The following is an 8,298-nucleotide window of genomic DNA, read 5'->3' as shown; positions in this document are numbered from 1 at the left end:
CAAAATAATTGTCATAGGTAACTTAACATCCATCATTTCCTACAGTTAAAAAATATTTTCTTATTTTGAGAATTTTTACGGTCTAGTCTCTTAGCACTGTATTGTTAATCATAGTCACCATGAGGTACATCACATTCCCAGGACTTCTATATTGTATTACTGGAAGATTATACCTTTTGACGAATTCCCAATTCCCCAACCCCTAACCCCGCCTCTGACAACCATTAATTTGTTCTCGATTTCTGAGTTTGTTCATTTTAGATTCCACATATAAGTGAGATAATACAATATTTGTCTTTGTCAGACTTAGTATAAAGCTTTTTTTAAAGAAAAGAAAGGAAAAAAGCCTTCAAGGTCCATCCATGTTGTCACAAATGGGAGGATTTCCTTACTTTTATGGTTGAATAATATTCCATTGTGTAAATATACCACATTTTCATTATCCATTCATCCACTGATGGATATTTTGGTTGTTTCCATGCCTTGGCTATTTTAAATTAACTATGAAACACAGGGGTGCAGACAGATCTTCATAATAGTACTTCCGTTTTCTTAAAATAAATAGCAAGAAGTGAAATGGCTGGATCATATGATTTTTTATTTTTTGAGCAAGCTCCATGCTGCTTTTCCTGTAATAATGAAAAATCCTAACTTATAATGTAGGAATTCCATTTGCTAGTCTTTTCTCACCCTGATCATGCTCCCCAACTCCCTTATTTTAGATGCTCCAGGCCAAAGAAGTTGGGGAATAAAGGGATAGAATAATTCTTACTGGACTCAGCGTTTTCGGGGTCTGGGTCTGGGGACAGGCAATAGCTAAAGCGGATAGGGTTTCCTAAGTTGTTTCAAAGGCCAATCTCTTCTGTTTTTCTTCTGCACCAACAGGTGCAGATCCCATGCCTCTAAAGCCAGAAGTTTAGATTGTTAATTGGAACTCTTCCCACAACCCTTGGGCATCCTGCAGTGGACGTTCTGCATATTTCTACTTAGGTTTCCATACTTCTCTACTGTACAAGATCCAAGATGATGCCATGGCAACTCTCCCTTGTGATGGCTCACATTCATCTGCAATGCTTTCTCTAACGATTTTTGGAAGTATAGATCAATGTGGAAACCAAGAGACAGGAGGAGGGAATTTATTTTGTATTGTATATAAACATTGCCTTTTGCCTTTTGTATTGAGTTTATGTGATATCTATTTTTAAATAAATAAGTAAGTAAATAAATTAAGTCTATTTTAAAAACCAAGCTGGAGCACCTGAGTGGCTCAGTCAGTTAAGTATCTGCCTCCAGCTCAGGTCATGATCCCAGGATTTTGGGATCGAGCCTCATGTTGGGCTCCATGCTCACTGGGGACTCTGCTTCTCCCTCTGGCTCTCTGGCTCATGCTTCTTTGCTCTCTCTCCTTCTCTCTCTAAAAAATAAATAAAATCTTGAATGAGAAAAAGAAAGAATGGCAACATTGAGATGAAGAAGATGCGGAAAGACTAAAACTTATATATATTATATATATATATATATATATATATATATATATATATATATTAGTACAACTGCTTTGGAATACAGTGTAGAAGTTTTGTAAAATATTAAATGTCTACCATATAACACATCTACTCCACTCCTAGGTATTTACCCAAGAAGAGTTAAAACTTACACCCAAAGACTTGTGCATGAATGATCATAACACCTTTAGCCAGAATACTTCAAAACCATAAACATCTCAACCTTTAGGGAGCCAGGAAGGAAGGGTTTGGCCCTGGTAAATGCAGTGTAATGTGGTTCGAGATTCTTCCCGGGATCGACATCATGGCTGTCTGCTTGGTCATCCCTGGCATAGCCAGGACGCATATCCACAGGTTCAGTAAAGGGGACAAGTAAAAAGGGTTGCCCAATATTCATATCAGCGTAATTTGATGGAAAGGAATAGGCACATCTCTGGAGTTAATATGAGTCAAAGGGTTTGAAGAATATCGATTAAGGAAGCACTTTCCTGATTAATGAAAAATAACTTGGTTATGTTCATCTACCCTTTCTAGGTTATGCAGTGTTTTAATTTAGTACGTAATAAAAACAAAACAAGACAAAAAACTAAAAATATCCCAAAGGTAGAAAAACAGGTAAAGGGAAAAATAAAATGTTCCACAGCCATTTAATTAAATAATACTCAGCAATACAATGAAGTAAGTACTGATATGTGCAACATGAATGAATCTCAAGATCATTATGCTGAGTAAAGGAAGCCTGATTTTTGTTCTCAGTTTTCTGAGAACCTATCTTAAGATTAGATTCACTTAAGACTCAAAAACAGCAAACTAACCAGCAATGATAAAAAGGTAACAAATGGTTACCGGGAGACAAGGGTAAAGGAAGAGATAAATTGCAAAGAGGCAGAAGGAAACTCTGTGGGGTTTTAGGAACATTACACATCCAGAATTCACAGGTACATGAACAGGTCAAAACTCATCACACTGGAGAAATTAAATATGTGCAGTTTATTCTTTATAAATTACAGCTCAATAAATATTTTGTTGAGTAAAAGGCAAAAAAAAATTCTCTTTGGGGAAAAAAATCTATTGGATAACTTACATTTTAAGAGAAATTTACTATTTATCAAATACATACATATATGTATTTATTTGAGAGAGAGGGAGGGAGAGAGAGAATCCCAAGCAGACCCCATACTGTGCACAGAGCCTTGACTTGGAGCTGGATCCACCACCCTGACTGAGATCATGACCTGAGCAGAAACCAAGAGTCCAACATTTAACTGACTGAGTGACCAAGGTGTCCCTATAAAATACACTTTAACATACGGCCATAGGCTCTACCTTACCAAGTTGAAAAAATGAATTGAGTAGGTTCTGCCTCACTTTTTTTTAATATGAAAAATTTAAGGCTTGGGGAAGTAAGAGATCTTCCCACTATACATATAAGCCAAGTGGCTGAGATGTGGTTTGAATTCAGTTCACTGTTCTTTCCATTTCACAATGCTCCCTAATGAAGTAGGTCTTTATTAAGATAGATGAAAATATAATAATATAAAATCTATAAAATCTATCTATAAAATCTATAAAATAGATGAAAAGATTCTACTTCCCAACACGATTCTAATTAGAACCTGTACAAATTTTACCTACATCACAATATGGGAAAATCCTTATCTACATTACTAGGATCCCAGGTCTGTCTACTTAGTTGAACCATGTTCTTCTTGATTTCCAGCGTTCTAAAATGTCAAAACTGGCAAAAATACATATATATTCTGCAAATCTTTAATTATCGATAATATATACTCTCCTGATCAACTTATTCTCCTGCATATATCAAAAAGGAAATTGTAGAACAGTGCACATTATAAAATATTATTTTTGTAAATAAAGTGTGTGAAAAAAATTAAAAACCACCCAAGTGTCCATTCATGGGTAAACAGAAAAACAAAATGTGGTATGTACTACATACAATGGAATATTATTCAGCCTTAAAAAGTAAAGAAATCATACCACATGATACAACTTGGATTAACCTGGAGAATATTATACAAAGTGAAATAAGCCCATTACTAAAAGACAAATATTGCATGATTTCACTTAAATAAGTATCTGAAGTAGTCTAATTCATAAAAACAGGAAAAATGGTATTTAGGAGGGCATTGGGGAGGTGTAGAAGGGGAAGCTACTGTCTCGTGGATATAGAGTTTGAATATTGAAAAAGTTCTGGCAATTGTTTGCACAGAAATGTAAATGTACTTAGTACTGAACTGTACATTTAGAAACTGTTAAGATTGAAATTTTATTTTATGTTTTTACACACAATAAAAATAAATATGAAGTTCATGTTTAAAAATTAATGTTCAAGATAAAAATGAAAAGTTAGAACACATTCTGTGAAGGTATACCCATGAGTACTACCTCTTTCTCCTCTGTAAAGCTTTCTACTTCTTTAACAATTTTAGTAATTCGTGTTTTGAGTAATTTATGTCCATGAAGACTTCAGACTAAAAGCATGGACTTATACATGACTTCTATATAACTCTGAAAATCTCCTCAATATTTTTTTTAATTTTTATTTATTTATGATAGTTACACACAGAGAGAGAGAGAGAGGCAGAGACATAGGCAGAGGGAGAAGCAGGCTCCATGCACCGGGAGCCCGATGTGGGATCCATCCTGGGTCTCCAGGATCGCGCCCTGGGCCAAAGGCAGGCGCCAAACTGCTGAGCCACCCAGGGATCCCTCTCCTCAATATTTATGGTTATATTCCCTTTCTCATTTTTTACTTTATGGATTTTTCTCCTTTCTTACTTTTATTAGGCTAGGATTTTCTCCCCCCCCCACACTCACCTTTTTTTTTTTTTGTCTTTTTAAATAAAATGTATTTAGGGATTAGTAGAATTCACTGGTTCTCTGTTTCCTAGCTCATTTCCTAGTTCAAATCTGTTCTTAGTCTTCTGTTTCGTCATGTTTTGCTTATATTCATGTTGTTGTAACTGGAAGCTGAAGATTTACTGAAACAAACTTTGTAAAGCTATGAAGTTTCCTCTGATTAAAGCTCAGCTATACAACTTAGATAAAGGCACAATATATTCTTATGATGGTTATTTTTTCAAGTATTGTGAACTGTGGCTTTTGATTTCCTCGTCAGACCAAGAATTGTTAGAGGTTTGTATTTCCTAAGTATGTGGAAATAAGTAAGGTTTCCATTTGCTAGGTCTATTATTAATTGCACATATTACAGAATGGCATACCACAAATGCTTTATAGAACTGAGGTTTACATCGTGGCCAATATGATTCTATTTCTTTAATGTTCCATGGGGACTACAAAATAAGATATAGTTCTTTCAAATAAAGAATTTTATATGAATTAATTATCTTTAATAAGAAAAATAATCAGACCCTCTATATTGCTTCATACATTGCGTATTTTTACAAGATGTTAAACTCCCCCTTTCCCATGGGCATACTGTCAGTTTCTCCTTCTATCTGACAGTATTCAATTATCATTTTCAAATGGATCTTATTTTGTGCATAAAGGTTTACAAATATTATACTTTTATTATACTTTCTTTTTTTAATTCCTTACCAGGACTGTCAAAGCAAAGAGAAATGGTGGACATGTTCTAGGCCAGCGATGTCCAATATGCTGGCTATTAAACACTTGAGCAGATGTGGCTACTAAGCGCTTGAAATGTAGCTATTATTACTGAGCAATAGAGTTTTTAAATTAAACTTTATTTTCATTAGATTAAATTTATATTCAAACAGCCATATGTAGCTAGTAACTACACTATTAGACCAAGGCTAAATTAGTAATACATGAATGGCCTTATCTTATGAAGGAGTTCTCATTAGATTCTACTTTGTTGATTAATAATATGCTTTCTTTGTGCTTTCATTTCCTGATATGTCATCCCTCTTTCACCTTTTTTTAAAAAAGATTTTATTTATTTATTCATGAGAGACACAGAGAGAGATGCAGAGACATGGCAGAGGGAGAAGCAGGCTCCACGCAGGGAGCCCAACATGGGACTCGATCTCGGGTCTCTAAGATCATACACCGGACTGAAGGCAGCGCTAAACCGCTAAGCCAACAGGGCTGCCCCCTTTCACCTTTTAGAATTACTTTTACACGTGTCTTTCGGAAACTACAGATGTATTTTTTTTTCCTAATTCACTCTGGGAATTTGTCTTGTAATAGAAATGTTCAACTCAAACATTCATTGGCATTGCTTGGTCTTACTTTTTTCTTGTATTTGAATTATGCTTTCTTCCTATTTCCTTTTTTTTTTTTTTAATATGGCTTATCTTTGATTTTTTCCTACTTTAGTAATTTGGAAAGTATACTTTCTGCTTTTAATTCTCCATGTGGTTACCCTTAAATTTAAAATACATGAATCTAGGGCCCCTGGGTGACTCAGCAGTTGAGCGTCTGCCTTTGGCTCAGGGCGTGATCCCAGAGTCCTGGGATCAAGTCCCACTGCATGGAGCCTGCTTCTCCCTCTGCCTATGTTTCTGTCTCGGTCTCTCTCTCTCTCTGTCTGTCTCTCATGAATAAATAAAATCTTTAAAAATTAATTAATTAATCTATTAATTAAAATAAAATAAAATACATCAATCTATGGGGTGCCTGGGTGGTCAGTCAGTTAAGTGTCTGATTCTTGATTTCAGTTCAGGTCATGATCTCAAGGTTGTGAGGTGGAGCCCCCACTGTACTGGGTGTAGTACCTGATAGCGTTCTCTCTCTCCCTCTGCCCCTTCCTCCCTCAAAAAAATCAATAATCTATGGATCTCCTGGAAACAGTATCTAGTAATTCCTCCTGCACTTTCCTACCCTATCCCGATCTCCCAGGTAATGGGGGCATAGTATAATATTGTAGATGAAATTTTTTATTTTCAATGTTTGAAACAAAATTATCTATTTTTTATCTATTCTTTTAAAGATCATTATTATCTGTTTTTTATAAACTCATCTATAACATCATTTAAATAATTATATGTTTAAGTGAACTCATGTATACATGCATGCATCAATTTATACTGAAGTCCACATTCTTAAGACTTTTATTTTTGGGATCCCTGGGTGGCGCAGCGGTTTGGCGCCTGCCTTTGGCCCAGGGCGCGATCCTGGAGACCCGGGATCGAATCCCACGTCGGGCTCCCGGTGCATGGAGCCTGCTTCTCCCTCTGCCTATGTCTCTGCCTCTCTCTCTCTGTGACTATCATAAATAAATAAATAAATAAAAATTTTTTAAAAGACCTTTATTTTTTCATTATTTTCCAGTTGCTTTGGTTATCTCAGTTGCCCCCTCTCCTTTCCCACAAATTCTACATGGGGTATGTTTTTTGAGCTATCATATTTCTTAAGGTATCTTTTTGTTATATTGTCTGGGTAGAGAACGCCTTGGACAAAATATTTTTCTATCGAATTGTAAATGATGCTCTATTGCCTCATTGCATTTAATATTATACCAAAATGCCCAAATTTTATAATTTTTTTAAATTTTGAGGGAACTTGTTTATTTCTGGTTTTTTGTTTCTCTTTTTTGACTGGGTGTTTGAATTTTTTTTCTTACAATTCAGAACATTCATCAATATTTTTTTTTAATTTTACTTATCTTTGAGAGAGAGAGAGAGAGAGAGTGCTAGTGAGTAGGAAAGGAACAGAGGGAGAAGAACAAGCAGACACCTCCCCTGAGTACATAGCCTGAGGTGGGACTGGATCCTAGGACCCTGAGATCTAGACCTGAGCAAGACCAAGAGTCTGACACTTAACTGACTGAGCCACCCAGACGCCCCTACCAGGACTATTTAGAGGTCAGTCACATTTTAGTTTGACTGGTACCTGGTGATCCATTCCAGCCTGCAGTCTCAGCTATTTCTCCAATGCAGAAATGTTTTCTTATATTATTACTTCTAATGCACTTATTCTTGCCTCCTGAGATACATAAATTAGCCACACAGTGGCTCTTCATACAAAGACCCATTATATTATTGATTTTCTCATTCTTTGTATCTCCTTGCTCTTTTTCTCTGCATCCTAGGAAAGGTTAGGTTTGAACCCCAAAGTGATTTTATTTTCCACATTCTCAAACCTGAACACTATCGCGGATTTATTTATTATAAGATAGTATAATTTGGTCTTTGTTGGTTGGCTGTTTTGGTCTACTAAACGAGTAATTTCTTATGGTTTAAAGCAATACAAGAATAGTAACTGCAACATAAATGGTGATGGCAAAAAAAACTGGAAATACAACGAATGTCCATTAATATGGAAATGACCGAATCAAGTTTGATACATTCATATCATAAGCTATTATACTACCATTAAGAGAACTGTGGAAATCTTACCATCTTCACCAGGTATTAATTAATAAATAAAAGATAAAGAAAAATATATAACATGATAACTAATTTTATAAAATATTGACCAAACAAAACCTGTGTGTTTGAATCAGAGGAAGTAAATGTAGAGAAATGTACACAATGATATACACCAGGCTATTAATTTTGGGTATATGGGGGAGTGTAATGAGAAGAGAAGAGGGGAGACCAGAGACCCTCAAAAAGTACCCTGAACAATAATGCAAGCATTTAGACTCTGATGCCATCTATGGAAAGGAACATATGTATATACACATAATGAACCACACAAAAGTATGATCATCCTAAAGTAGTTATCTCAAGGGGGGGGAGGAGGGTTAGATGCTTTAACTTTCTTCCTCCATCACCCCCCCCCCACACACACACACACACACACATTTACTCTCTAAGGAACTTTGACTTTGGGACGCCTGGGT

General features: G+C 35.6%; 1 pseudogene; it reads left to right on the top strand.

The window, feature by feature from the left end:
* Positions 1-1,776: 1,776 nt before the first annotated feature.
* LOC129517580 (NADH dehydrogenase [ubiquinone] 1 alpha subcomplex subunit 1-like) lies at positions 1,777-1,981 on the top strand (annotated as a pseudogene).
* The last annotated feature ends 6,317 nt before the right edge of the window (positions 1,982-8,298 follow it).

Source organism: Nyctereutes procyonoides, unplaced genomic scaffold (genome assembly GCF_905146905.1).
Source record: "Nyctereutes procyonoides isolate TBG_1078 unplaced genomic scaffold, NYPRO_anot_genome, whole genome shotgun sequence".
In the NCBI taxonomy this organism is placed as follows: Eukaryota; Metazoa; Chordata; class Mammalia; order Carnivora; family Canidae; genus Nyctereutes; species Nyctereutes procyonoides.
The sequence above is the reverse complement of the archived record's forward strand: the minus strand, read 5'-3'. Positions and strand labels throughout refer to the sequence as shown.